Source organism: Parasteatoda tepidariorum, chromosome 1 (assembly GCF_982258835.1).
Source record: "Parasteatoda tepidariorum strain Cologne lab strain chromosome 1, Ptep-v5.0, whole genome shotgun sequence".
Classification (NCBI taxonomy): Eukaryota; Metazoa; Arthropoda; class Arachnida; order Araneae; family Theridiidae; genus Parasteatoda; species Parasteatoda tepidariorum.
Window position 1 is genome coordinate 51,433,728 of NC_141755.1, and position 15,662 is coordinate 51,449,389.

Sequence of the window (15,662 nt, forward strand, 5' to 3'; positions counted from 1 at the left end):
AGTTCTTAACAGTTCATGAAAAAATAGAATTTAAAAAAAACAGTTGCTTTTCTTTTTCCAGAAAAAAAATTAAAAAATCATTTCCTTCTGCTTAATTTTCAGTTTTTGCTTTATTATTTATTTATTTTTTAATTGTGTTCCTGAGAATATTATTTTTGGACTCTAATTATTTATAATTTACTCATGGATAGTTTATTCACAAGTGCTATTGTTATTTATTATTTTGTCAACAGTAAAAAATTTCAAATTGATTTTAAGTTTTCTTCCTTGAAAACTGTAAATTAAATTGTCCGTTCAATCAAAACAAAAAAAAATTATGAAAAATAATTTTTATAAATTTAATTTCTAATAATCTTTATGTATTTAATTAATGTACAAAAGTAATGCAATTTTTTCAATAGATTTTTGCGAATTGAAAACTTAAATTTTCAAATCCTACTGGAAAACTTTAAGTAAAAGTTTATTAAAAATTCCTATTATCTAAATTAATTATATAGTGGATTGTATAGTCGTGTATTTTCTTCGTTGCACTAAGCTGTTAAGTTATGCATGTTTTTTTTTTTTTTTTTTTTTTTGTGTGTGTGTGTGTGTGTCGAAATACTTATATGAAAAGTTAAACAAACGAACACACAAAAAATATTATTTGTTTTAAAGAAGAACCAACATTAAAGAGTCGAACGGAATAAGAAATTAGTTAGAAAATTTTATATCGGAAAGTTATTTAAAATACTTATAGAAATAGAATACACATTTGAATAACTTAAACTTTCACTTAAATGAAGTGCGGAATTCGTCACTTGCTAGAGAATGTGTCAGCTGCCTGTTTTCTTCTTTCTCGGTATGCTTCCTCATGAACATGAATAATAACTAATGAGAATGTGAACTCCTGACTCTGAGTCACATCAAGACTTTTTTTATGATGCGTTTATTTATATGATTAATATTTATTCTCCTTTGTATTAAAAAGTGCAACGATCTGTTTAAATTTTATCATATTTTTTAAAAATTAGTCACCACATAAAATTTAATAAAATATAAAGTTAAAAAAAAATTACCCGGAATTCTTTTTTTCCTTATAATTTGTACCTTTTTCAAAATTAATGAATGCTATCAGCATAGTATGCATCTAACGTTGTTTCTATCATTTTAAGACTGTTTAACTGCTTACGACCAAAATATTTTCATAAACAAAAACATTTTAGCTATGCAGTTACTTCTGAATAATGCTCTCAGTTTACGTATTGGCATATTAAAATAATTATTTTATTTTTTTTACATTACCTAAATTTATTAGCAAAAACTGTCCGCTGTAGAAAAAATATGCCAAAAAATTATCCGTTTATTACAATGGATTCACGATTTTTTATAATATACTCCATTGTTAATGAAGGAATTGTTTAATTGCTGAACATAGCATATTTAGCAAGTTAAAGAATGTTTGAAATTTCTAATAAATATTGTAAATCAAATTACAGAATAACCAAATAAATAACAATTTATTAACATTTTCACGAAATAATACATTCTTTTTTGGGTTCCCTATTCAAGAGGTTATGTCCTAGCCCCCGTACTCCTAGTTTGACCTTGGGGATAACAAGAGCCCCCTAAGATAATGAAAAAAGCTTAAAAGCCTGTGCAAGAAAAAGCAATTAATTTTAAACTATCGAGAAAATCAAAATTAAAACATAGTCAATAAAATATACTAATCATAAAAAGACCGTTTAAAATTATATTTAAAAATTTTTAGAAGGACTGCGACTTAAAATTACGAGCTTGAGGATTGAAGTAATGATACTTATAAACGTATTATAAAAATGTCTTAAATAAAGATTTATAAACTTACCTTTAAAAAACACACAATATTAAAATAAATAATCCAAAACTTTTCTAAAACAACATACTTATAGCATGAAATTTAACAAAAAAACAATGTTGTCAGCCTATTTAGTGACTAACATTGTTAATCCCTAAGCAGGCTTAGAAGTTTTGCTTTTTTTTAGTTAAAAAAAATTCTGAAATTTGAAATTCGTAATTAAGGGGTGAAAACTCGATTTGAATTTCGGAATTGCTAACATGATCCTATAACTGCACTACATAGATCCACTGTTACGAATATGATGAAAATATATCTAAAAATAGCAAAAATTTTAAATAACTGTTACTTTTGATTGTAGAAGATGTTGATTTCATTTTTAAGAAAGTAGCAAGTATTTGAATGATATAACGAAGTAGTAATTTTACAACACATAATAAAACAACGTATTCGAAAAGTTTGAACTTACATAGCAAAATAAAAAATCCCAAAATTGTCCTTATTGAATAACAGATGATAAACGAAATAAATGATCCCGAATATTTTTATTTTCCTTGAAATTGTAGTCCAAATTACGTAAAAACTCACCAATGAATGTTGTTCATTTGTCTTAAAGTTAGCCTTGAAAGTAGGTTTCTTTTCAGGTAAATAATACTTAAAAGAAAAGCTGGAAATAATTGTTCAATTATTTATCTCTTTTCACGAATCTAAATAATACACGAATGATTTATGTAATAATAAATTGAAAAAAAACTGAATGACAAACTGCATATGATTAGATGTTGAAAAAACAATAATTTTTTACTCTTTAAGTATACTTTCAATATTAAAGCTTTTGGAACAATTAATGCATTGAAAAATACATAATTTAAAGTTAAAAAATTAAACTTGCTTTTAATAAAAACCTGTATATTACCTTCTGCGCATTCCTTAAAAATTCTTTTCAAGCATCTACTTCATCATTTGGTTGTTTTTACGAAATATTCTTTCCAGGGCACACTAAAGCAGAAATTTTTAAGCGCAGAAATTTTTTCTGAAATTTTTATCCAACTTTGAGAATATGACCATTTACTTATCTGTTTAAGATAACTTATAAAGGTTCAGTACATCCTGTTTAGAAAAACTCTTTTTTTTTTCTTCGTTTTTTGAAAATTGCCGTAATGCTTTAAAATGATAAACCCAAAGTTTAACGGGAGGGAGGGGGGAGGATATATACATCAATAATTCGAAGTTTGAGATTTTGCACAGTCTAAAACAGTCCCCTGCGTGTTGCCAGCTAATGCCCTGGCTGGATTTACTAGGTAATATAGGGCTTTATTGCCAGCAAATCTCAATAGCGTATTCAATGCTACAATTTCAAGTATACCGAAACTTGTATACCGAGCAATTTCAAGTATACAGAACTTGTCTGAAATTTTAACCCCCCCCCCAGCTGACTTCAAATTTAAACTGTAATAAAAATAAGACTTTTTTTAAAATTCGGTTTCCCAGGGATTGTACGACCAATTCCGCTCAATATTTGTATTTTGCCATGCAAAAATATATTCTTTAAAATGATATTAAAAAAAGTTTTATACCTTAAGATTCAAAATTTTTTCAACTATTATGAAATATAATAATAATAAGAAATAATAAATATTTGCTCTAAGTTACTTTTTGCTTGGAAATACCTTTGGATAAATTAATTTTGTAACTGTGTGAGCAAATTTTTCGATTCGCTTAAAAAGCTCTCGAGATATGGCGAAATACACAAAAAGTAGAATTAACATTAAGGGGTCCGAACATTGAACCACTCTCCTAACCAAACTATTGGGACCATATTTCCCAGATTACCGCTGTTTTGGGGGTCAAAAACCGAATCCGAGGAAAAAAAGGTATGTTTATTTTGAGAAAGTCTGTTTTTGTGTTTGATTTCGTTTCTTAAAACATCGTGCACTAATTAATTAGCACATTTGAGGTCACCCGCTCGAACCATTAAGATTGAGTTTAGAACGTGAAGACTGATCATTAGATCAAAAATTATTCTGGGTGGTCCATTTTTTTTTTCTTTTTGGTGCTCTGTACATTTAAAATAACATTGTTTGCAGAAGTACAAATTATTATTTATCTATGTATATATACATATTTATATTTTTCTCCATATTCATATATTATTAATTCGTTATTTTTTGTCTGTTTGTTTTTTTAGGAAATTTACAAAAAAATAGACTATTAATGCAAAACAGAATACATTGAATAAGTTTTTTTTTACGTCTGCTTTCAGTTGAAAAACAAATTATTTTCATTTATACCTTCAAATTTTTTTGCAGGAGTGGCTGATTTATCAGTATTTACATTGTAAACCCTTTTAAAAAAAATGAGATTTAATCAATAAAACAGAAATCATTCTGTTGCACTCATTTGCTATTATTTCTGTATTGCTCGAGAAAAATTTATTTTTGCACTTCACTAGTTGTAAAATAAAGGATCTTTCCCCATATGTTTGGTTTATTTCATTGCATGTAACTTTAAGCGAGAATTCCAAATCATACTCATTTTTCGCCCCGTTAGGTAACGCCCCGTAACCTCTTAATTGAATATTATTTTTTACTCCGATTAAATGATAATAATATTCAAGGAGTTAAACTTTAAAAAGGCGACACCGGTCAAGTTAAAGCAAAATGTTTGCATTACAAACAGAGAAACATTTATTTAGCCAAGAAAAACTTTTATGGAATATAAATATATTTTACATTTTATGGACATCACTTAAATGGAAATAAAGCTTTTATAAAAGGCACGTGTTCGATCTTTAAAGTAACGTAGGTCATATCATAAAAGAGTGAAGGAAAAAAGTTAATTTTATTTATTTCACATTTCTGACAATTGGTGACAAATATGGAGTCTTTTAAAGGAAACATTTTATCAGTGTTTCTTTCGCTTGTTTACGATTATACGGATGACTCATTTTTATGGGGAAAATTTAAATTTGTGATAATTAACTATAATAATTTCTTGAAATTAACTTGGTCATGTTAACAGTGTTGTTTTAATATTTTTTTATTGGAGTTAATTTTAGTTAGCAAACTCCTCGAACCGGGTTAATTTTTCCTTAATTCAAACATCCTATCGAATAGTACTTAAATTGCTTTAATTCTTGAACGCAATTTAAATATAATTTTTTTTTTTCTAATTTGTCGAATTTGATTGTTATTGTAACTTGCATTTTTCTTCTTTAAAATAGAAAATTTTAAATTTTTATTCACTTATTTCTTTTTTAATTTAAGTATTATATTTTGTTACTCAAAGCAATAACTGGCTTTAGTTCTCAAAACTTTAATTTTTTCTGCTGACAATATTCTATTATATTTTAAATCATTAAAGGACTTTCCTTGACTTCGCTTTTCTGTTGTGATAAAATAAAATTCATTTTAAGGTAAACACAAAAATAGATTTGACTTATAAGTATTTATTTATTTTTAAATCACATAAAAGTCTGCTTAACTTCTAACTGTTTAAACAGACATAAAATAACTTTAACTTCAATTGTCGTTGTAGATTTAACATGCCGTCATTTGTTAATATGCAATTATTCTAAAACAAGTTAATATTTTTCTTCACTTCAAGTAAATAATACTCCTTTATTAGATTGCAGGAAATAAACAAAGAATTACAAAGAACTTAATTAAAAATAATTTAAAATAATGAAAAAGAATAAGTTTTGTTATCACTCTTTCCTGCTATTCTGAAATTAATATAAGCAGAGAAAAAAATTATTCGATTATGAATAAATTAAATGTATCATTTCTTCATGTTTCCTGACAACTTCGAAAGAATTACGACACCATTACTATTACTACATTACAGAAAATAAACCATGCAGTTTGTACTTTACAAAGAACTTAAAAGAATGAAAAAGAATAAGTTTTGTTGCCACTGTTTTCTGCTATTCTGAAATTACTATAAACAGAGAAAAAAAATTTTCGATTATGAATAAATTAAATGCATCATTCATGCGTGTTAATTCTTGAATTTCGCGATCGATTATTTTTGTCTTCTTCATTTCCTGATATGCACTCTTGATATTTTGGACAGAACAATTGTAAAATTATTTCAGTGAAAAAGAAAATAAAATGATATAAATTCAATTGTGTAATTTTTTACTTTTTGCCTGCTCAAATGAACTGTATGTTTCTATTTTGAGTAAATTCGAATTCAGCAACTAACGGATAGGAGAAACTCGGCTTATTTTTTTTTTTTTGTGAAACTCCATCGAACATGATTTAGAATCAAACGATTTAAACATGGTCGATTCAGATCGAAGAAGATTTTTCGAACTTTCACTTTATTTTCTACTTTCAGTTTCTTTATCTCTTTGAAATTCTTTTTCGGTTTAAATAACCGGTTTACCTCCGAATTTCTTTAACCTTGGCAGGTAAAGGATTGCATTTCTAGTTAAACTGCAACGTGCCATGATCTTTAGAAAAATATAGGTCAGAACTCCAACTGACCTTTTCTCTCAGATCGATTCTCTTACTTTCAACTTTTCTATTATCATCATAAAAACTCGTTTGCTAACCAGACACAATTTATTTATTTTCTTGCTAATCGTAAACAGTTCTCCCAGTGGCATAGCTCGTATTTTTAATTTTATTTGTTTATTTTCGTTCTAGAATATTTTTTGGAAAATCTACAATAATAGTGACGGTTAAAAATTTCAAATTAAAAAATTCTGAAAAATAACTTTGTGATTTAATCTAAAACATCTTGTTTATTAAATTTACCATATAATAATAAAGATACAAAAAATATAAGTATTAATAGTATATATGATCAATACAAATGCTCTTAATATTTATGCACTTTAAACCTAACAAACTTTTCAAAAACTCTACAGATATTTTAGTTTTATTTGATTATTTGTTTTATTTTATCTTGTTCATTTATTTTTTATTTTATCTTGTTCATTTATTTTTTATTTTATCTTGTTTTATTTACTTAATTATTTCATTTCATTTTATTTATTTATATTTTATTTATTTAACTATTTATTTTTATTTTATTTATTTATTTAACTATTTATTTTTATTTTATTTATTTATTTATCTTTTTAAGATTTTTTTTTTTTGTAATTAAGGAGTTAAACAGTGACAGCCTCAAATCCGATGTGAATCATTCTGCCAACTTCAGGATTAAAATGCTTAAAAAAAAAAAAAAAATGGAGAAAAAATACAGATACACGTTTTGTGATTTATGTGCCTGCTGAGCTCTGTTGACGTTGTTCAAGACCCGCTATTCCCGCTACAGCCCGTTGTGGGCCAGAGAGTGTCATGAAGGATGAATTTATTCAGAATAAATTGATTCTGAATGATTATTCATATGAAAATTTGGTCGTTATTCATCATTCATTATGCAAATGTATACAAATTTTTGAATAATGATTGATGAATAAACTCATTAGTCATGACTAATTTTTCTGAATAAAATTTTGAATAACCAGCGAAAAATGCAAGCGATATGTATTTGTCTATAACTAGATGCAAAACATCGTTTGCTCTTAAACGTCTTATTTTAGGAATTTAACCATAAAACTAAGACAAGTATGAATATTTATTTTTATGTTATTTTAACTTACTCCAGCGTAACATACTTAGTTGTACTAAAAAGTAGGTTTATAACAGTTTAGTTACTTAAGTTCATTTTAAAATTTTGTTCTAATATCTATAAAACACAATTTCTTATAGTTTTTGAAAGCAAACGATAATCTTATTTCAAATTTTAAAATAAAATTTTAACTTACAAAAATTAAATGTTTTTTTGCCATGTAACCATTTCTCAAAAGTATGCATTGTGTTAGATAAAAGTAAATTTCCTCAAACATTATATAAATATACTTGAAAAGGATTAACGTTTTATTTGTAGTTGTCATAATCGTAGTCAATTAGAGTATTCCGTGCCGATTTTTGTTGAGCAGTGAAGTTATTCAGTTATTCTTGACTAATGAATAAAGGATACTGAATAAAGAATAATGAATGATTAATGCTTTATTCAAATCATTTCTGACAAATGAATAAATCTTTATTCATTATTCAGATTTTGAATAATTATTCATCATTCTTTATTCATTATTCTGAATGACAAATGCCCATCTCTGGCTGGTACCCATTTATCTGTCACCAAGGATCAAACACTTGTCCTTCGCAACAACAGCGGCTCCATATATAAAATAATTAGCGTTAAATGGACAACGTAACTATCATTGGGAGAGAGTAAGACGATTTGGTTATCGAGCCTCGCTTCTTAATGAAACCCAGCAAAATGATCAATTCATATACTGCTCCGGGCTCTCACAGACAACAGTGCTGACGTAAAATATCAATATCATCAGTGGTAGACGGAACATGGACTAGAGTCCCTTTCACGTGAAGCTAACCGTGAGAGATTTACGTAACTCTCAGATATATGCAACGCAAATACGAATTAGCTTCACTCAAATTGTCTTTTAATAGAATTGAACTAATTCAAAAGTCTTCTGAATTAAGTTCACAATTATGAGTCTAAAGAGTTAAATACTGCTAATTGCAAATCACATATCAATTGGTTGTTCAACGCTGATGAAATCTTAGAAGAATAAATACGCATATATGACTACTTCATTCTTTATAGATATTTAAATTATTAAACAATACTTTCAACAAAAAATTTCTTAACCGAAAAGAAATACACCATAGCTTTGAGTTATTAGGAAAATAAAACGAAATCATTAGGAAATTAAAATCAAATCAAAAAAGGAATTAAAATTAAATAATCTGATATATAAATACGCCTATCTGACTTTTTCATTCTTTATAGATCTTTAAATTGCAAAAGAATAGCAATTTCTAAAAATTGCTAAAAAAAAATTATAAATAAATCATTACTTTGAATTAGTAGGAAATTAAAAAGAAATAATTCAGAGAATAAATACGCATATATTTCTTGCACTTTACTTTCATTTAAAAATTGATTTCCTCAAAAATATATCATAACTTTATGCATATAAATTTTTCCAAATTCGAAAAATATCTTATTAACCTTCTCAAACAAAAAATAACTACATCACATAATCCAATATTAACGATTCACTTCTAAATAGAATATCCCTAAGTGTTGAAATATATCTTAGTTGCACATCTCAATCCTTATTATAAGATTCAATCTAATACACAATTTAGAAAGCCTTCCTCGAAGATTTTCTTCCCCCCGAGCAAAGTTCGCTCTGCCTAATTACATCTTACATATATCACACACGTGCCAATTAGCGGTCCTTTGCTGTGAGATACATAATAGATGAACCCGTCCTTGATGTCTTCAACCGTCCTGGAAATGCCACGAATCCTGGAATTCATCCTTTCTACCGGATAGGAAAGATATTCTCTTCTAGATGTTACACTCTAAGTATTAGGCTTGTAATCATTATGGTTGTTGTCAATGAGTATATCGATGATATCTGAATAGGCATTTTATGATTTCTCAATATAATATGTGATGAATATATCTTTAGATTTGCCTGTTTTCCTGTGTTTAGATACATAAAATTTGACGTTTATGCTTTTCACCACGGAGATTAAATTATTATGGGTAATAATTTGAGGAGTTTGATTTGTAGGAGGGACGTTATTCCATAACCTTTCCAGCCGAAAAATTTATTACGAAAAGCATAGTTTGAAAAATACTTGGAAACTGTTTTAAATTGTGTAAGAATTAATTCTAATTAAAAAAGTCGTTTCTTTAAGTATAGTTAGTATAAAGATTAGTTACCTATACTAATCAGTCAGACAGTTAATAAATTTTCTTTTATTAATTACATTGAGAAAAAAATATGGTTAAAACTACCGCGTTTCTGGCTCTATGGGAACATCAAAAAGCTCCGTAATTTTTACCGGTCTTTGGTAATGATTTTGGTAAAATGAACAATAAAATAAGGTTTTATAAGATGTAATAAAATGTGGTAATTTTACCATGATATCGTAAAATATGGCATAAAACCATTTATTCGGTTAAATTTACATTTCATTTTAGTATACCTTACTAAATGTGTGGTAATAAGAAGTAGAATTTTTAAAACTAGAATTTCCTGTAAATTATTACCCTATGAACGGAAATATTATCAAATGATTTGTATAAAAAACCGTATATTTAATTTATTAACCACAATTATGTTGTTTTTTTTTCCTTACCTGAAATGTCATTACTATACAGTATAGTAATTTAATTCGATTTTTTTTCCACCTTGTACTACATTATTGATTTCTATGACACTAGCATTTACCGGCTGTTACAAACGGAGTTTATGGACGGAGTATTTCCAAATGAAATTTATCGTTAATCGAAATTTTAATCGCCTTCTGACTAGCTAGTATACTAATATTTAAACTGCAGTTCTGTGTTGAAGAATAATAAAAGGTATAATTGTTTCTGTGAGAAAAAGGGTGATACCGTCTCAGTAGAAAAGGAATTTCATTTATATATGAAATGATGGAATATGATGAGAAAACTAGAATAAGAATGGAAAAGGAAAAGGTGCAATGGAATAACTGAATTAAAATGGAGAACTGAATAGAAAAACGATGAAATAATTTTAGTAAAAACAGTAACGAAGAACTGAATGGAGTAACAATGGAACTTAGTAATAATAAAGTGGAAAACAATAGTGGAAAAAGAATGAAAAAGAAAAGACTAGAACAAGAAAACTTGAATGTAGAATTGAATGAAGTAACAATGAAAGGGAAAATTTAATCGAAAAGCAATGGAATAGAATAAGAAAACTGGAATGTAGAATTGAATGAAGTAACAATGAAAGGGAAAATTGAATAGAAAAACTATGAAATAGAATAAGAAAACTGGAATGGTGAATTGATTGAAGTAACAATAGAAGGGAAAATTGAATAGAAAAACAATGGAATAGGACAACTTTGATTGGAGAATAGAATGAAGTAACAATGGAAGAGAAAATGGAATAGAAAAACAATGGAATAAGACAATTTTGATTGGAGAATAGAATGAAGTAACAATGGAAGGGAAAATTGAATAGAAAAACAATGGAATAGAAAAAGAAAGCTGGAATGGAGACTTGAAAAAAGTAATAATGGAAGGGAAAATTGAATTGAAAAACAATGGAATAGAATAAGAAAACTGGAGTGGTGAATCGAACAGAAGAAGTATAATTAGAAATAAGAAAATTTTAATACAGAATTGAATAATAAAACTGTGAATTGAACTTACACGTTAGTCTTACCAAATCAAAACTGACGGGAAAATAAAAAGATTTTCCGTCGTATTCTGGAAAGAAAAGATTAAATTTTAGATCTTTTAAAACTAAATTTCCAGCAATATCAACGAAACCTTTATAAGCTAAAAACATAGAAATTATTTTAAGCTTTTAATCAATGAAGAAATCCTTTTCTTCTTCATTAAGTATTTCTTAATTTGGAAAGAGAAAGTTACATTTACATGTTAAGAGTGACCTTCTTTTTACCTACTTGTGCGTGTTCTTTTGACAACAATTATAAATTATTATTCATGCTACTTTTCTTTTCCGGAGACATTTTTCACGCAACCAGAAATATATGTTTTATTTGGTTTCTCCTTGTTGTCCTTATGGAAATATTCTCAGTGAGCAATTTTTCAACTCTCGATAAACTTTTCTCCTGAAATGTGTAGCAGTATCCAATGCTTTTAAAACTGTTGCCTAACTATCCATATCGTTAAAAATTACTAATGTTAAAGATTAAGTGAAGACGATTAAAAATTTTATTTATCAACTTAATTTTTTTTTTAAAAAAAAAACATCTTTTGAATACATACGTTAAAATTATTGCAAGTTCTGACATGCAGTAAGATTGAAGAATACGGTCTTTGTTACGGCTTTCTTCTTATTCCCTCTTTTCCCTAAGAGCAGGGACCCAAAAGTGCAGCTTTCACAATAGTCAAAACTCAATCATGAATATGTAGTAATATTTGCCAAATAGAGAGAATTAAAAGAGTAATTTTAAACATTTGTGAAAGAAATGCAAAGAAATACCCAATAAATAATAAGTTAGCCAGAATCTTAGGAGATCAGATAGGAAATGAGCCTTCCCTAGTGGCAGGTGTTAAGAAAAAACTAAGAACAGAGCTGCAGTGCACTATTTTAACAAGCTTAAAATATTATATTTTAATTGAAGTACCTAGTACATATTTTGCGATCAACTGTATGCAAGCATAGAACATTTATTTATCCTGACAAGTCTTTAAATAAGATGGTTTTACGAAACAAATGTTTCGTAAACATGGCAACTTGATGCTTCTATGGGTGGAAGGTACAGTCTGTCTATGGAAAGAGCTTCCTTCGCCATTCGTCTGGAGCAGTGGCGGTGACTATGGTTTCAAAGTTTAACTGTTTCAAGTCGGGGTGTTAGGTCAATATTTAAGGTAGGTTTCGGTTTCGAATTGGCGGGACCGAGGAAATCAGAGTAGAGAAAAGTTCTTCTCTTTTAAATGCGCTATTTCTAATTTCCATAGCAGCAGATAGCATTAGACTTTGTGGCGGAAGGAGTTCTTTCGATAGACAGGTAAATACACAATGGGCTATTGGTGACGGTCCTGAGGAGGGAAACATCCGTGAGGATGATCCGAAGACAAGCAATCACAATTTTGATCCTCTGCATAGGGAATGGCTCCTCACGTTGAGGTAGTCCGACGACCTGATTGAGAAGTTGAGCACTTTACAGTAGAACAGTTTAACGAGAACTGATACTGCGCTCTCTGGTTTTCCACCCTCGTACTGAATGAAGACAGGGATGCTTGACTTTGCTGTTCCACTGGTGCTCATCTTCGGTGTCTTTACGATCAGTCCCTTGTGAGATTCAAAAGTTTTGGAAATTAGGGGTTAATAATTAATATTCGTCATCAGAGTTCTTGGTTACTACTTCCGATTTATTTTTACGCCTAAGTTTGAAAAAGCGTACCATCCAATATTATTATACTTATAGAGTTTACGATGTAACGCGTTATTTAATTTTTACTTTAGCTTAATCCGTTTAATCACAGCTGAAAACGAATTTGGACAACTCCATAAGCATTCTATGATGCTAACCAAGAAATAACAAACGGCGATATTCAGCACTATACCAAATAAGAAATAACACTCAAAGCATGGCAAACTATACTTTTCATTTATGTTGTTATATTAATTTTCTTAACTTTATTTTAGGCTCATGAGTTTTTAGAATTTATAAAATTGCGAACTCTTATGAATGATAAAATTACTCCGAAATTTAAACACACATCACAATAATATAACTTACGAGAATATCAAGCCTGTTCACACATTACCTCGTAAACATAACATAAGCGGAGGGATACATCTGAAATTTTCTATAGCTCTTTCGGATTTAAGAAGCTTGTTGTTGTTTGTATTCAGTCACCCATTAATTCTTTATAATTTAAATCCACAAATATATTATTTAACACATCGTTCTATCAAGCTCACCAATTAACATGTTTAGTAATAATGGCACAAATTATAGCAAAATACTCACCAAAAAAATAAATAATTAGGTATTTGTTCTATACGTAAACTATAAGAAAATATACAAAAACATTCTTTTCTGTTTTAAAATCAATAGTTAAGTTTTGCGAAAGTATTTCAATTCCAAAGATTAAATTGATATTTATCTATATATTTTTTTCGTTGTATAACACCTATCGTACAACATCTGATGAAGATAAGGTAAGTAATATAATCGATTCCAGTGATAAAATATAATATTTCTCCCTATCTCTATTGACCCTGTCTTCATATCTTCAAAAGGCGATAAACAAAGATTGTTGTTTAAAAGATAGTTTGTTAATGAATACATAAATATAATGGCGAAGCTGGGTTGTAAAAAATTAGTTCAGAATTAATTAAGTTTCTAAATGTAATAAATAAACGCATGAAAGATCTTTTTAGAATTATTTTATTTGGGCTACTAACTATTTTCTCTTTTTTTATTATACTCCAGTTCAAAGATAACATCCATTTTTGGAAAATGAATATTATTTTGCATAAATATTCTGGGATGGGTTAAAAAGTAGCACAAAAGATTCTTTCTTATATATATTAAGTAAGAATCTTTTGTATTATATTTCAACCCCTCCCACTTGATAACAGAAGCAATTTACAACCGTTAGTTCTTACGTAAGATTTTGTGTCTCTTACGTAAGATTTTGTGTTTTAGCAATAATAATATAATTTTAAGAATTATTATGATTAGATATATTGCTACTAAAATTCTCATTCCAATTCATTTTTTTAAAATTCATTTTAGTCAAAGTTTTAATATTTTTTCAAAATTCAATTATTTTTGCAATACATAAGAGATATTTGGCAATAAAGGAAACTTAGCATATAGCGTAAGCATTATTCAGACCACCTACCTAAATGTCAGCAAAAATAAGCAAATTGAATAACAATCCTTAGGTGCTTACGAAATATTTGAAAGGCTTTTCTTACAAATGTAGCATATTTTGTTGGTATTATTTAACTACCAAAAACGTAAATTGTAGACATTTAATGCAAAAAAAAAACCTATTATATTAATAGGTATCTGCAGTATCTCAGCAATGGCTGCTTGATACGATTTCCGCTCCCGGCTGGCACCGACCACAGTGCTGACGTAAAACTTCAGGGGAAGACTGAGTCCCCTTTCCGTGTGGCTAACCGTGGGAGATTTTCGTTGTTTTCCTCTCCATGTAACAGAAATACGAATTAGTTCCATCAAGAAATCATCCACGAAGGCTAGTTTCTCCCAATGCTTGATCCAGGAGCTCCCTTGTCTTCTGGGTTGGGTTCAAAAATACAAGGCTACGAAGCAGAACATTGATGTAGTCGTAAACTCAGAATTGTGATGGTTGTTCAATGCCGGTTATAAAATAAAATATATTAATAGGTACTACAATGTATTTCACCTGAAAAGTTGCCTTTTTCACACAAAAAAAAAAAAAAACTAAAGCACTAAAAAGCTCTCATGGGATTTCTGTTCTAGTTGCTCTTAGCGTAGTATTTGCAATAGTTGTTCGCCTAAGTATTGACGTTAAGGAAATTTTTATCTTTACATTATTTAAATTGAGGACAGTTAGGCCTGAATTGTAGCATGATAAAGTTAAATTTTCTTTTGAGACATTCATTGTTTTCGAAAATAATATTTTAGCGAAAAATTCCGATCTACTAAAAGCGTTTTCTTTTATAATTAATTGCTAGTATTTTTGTTTGAAACAAAATGATACTTGTGATTAAAAAATAAAGTAAGAAAATTGGAAAAGAAAATAGAAGAAATAAATGCATTAGTGTCAAGCTCACGACCTTCAAAGCAGTACATCAACCTCATCTTTTATTAAATGGTGTCGCAATTTTTTAGAGGTTGATTTCTTGATACCAATGCTATCTTAGCTTTTTTCTTCTTTTTTGTTTTGCTTATTTTTTTTTCTCCTTTCTTTCCTTTTTTAAAGAAATTCATCTGCAATCGATTTTAATTTTACTGATTTCAAGAAGAAATTATAAATAATGACAGTCAGAATTTAAGTAATTTTAAATGATTCTTATTGGAATAGTTAAAAATTCAAATGAGTAAACAAAATGTTGGATTTAAGAAAAATTCCAATTTGCGTATTGATACCTTTTGGAGAACACAAATAAGAATCAGAATTTAAATAACGAAAATAATGAATAATAAAACAGTTTCTAGAAAATTTCAGTGGCGCAATAAAATTTATTAAAGTGGCGAATTCAGCAAACAATTGCGCTTAATCATTCTTTATAATTTTAAGTTAAAAAATAACTAATGTCACATAAACTTATTTACGTCAA

The 15,662-nt window shown here is 28.1% G+C and overlaps 1 protein-coding gene across 2 annotated transcripts in view; it reads right to left on the reverse strand.

Moving 5' to 3' along the window:
- Positions 1-13,372, reverse strand: part of LOC107452079 (carnitine O-palmitoyltransferase 1, liver isoform) — a 54,891-nt gene extending 41,519 nt beyond the window's left edge. Inside the window, exon 1 of one of the 2 annotated variants that reach the window (XM_071179860.2) lies at positions 13,354-13,372. The gene's annotated coding sequence lies outside the window, so the exon portion shown is untranslated. Of the gene's footprint in view, positions 1-2,282; positions 2,302-13,353 lie in introns of those variants that run through there. The other variant, XM_071179859.2, reaches the window with a different exon arrangement.
- Positions 13,373-15,662: the final 2,290 nt, after the last annotated feature.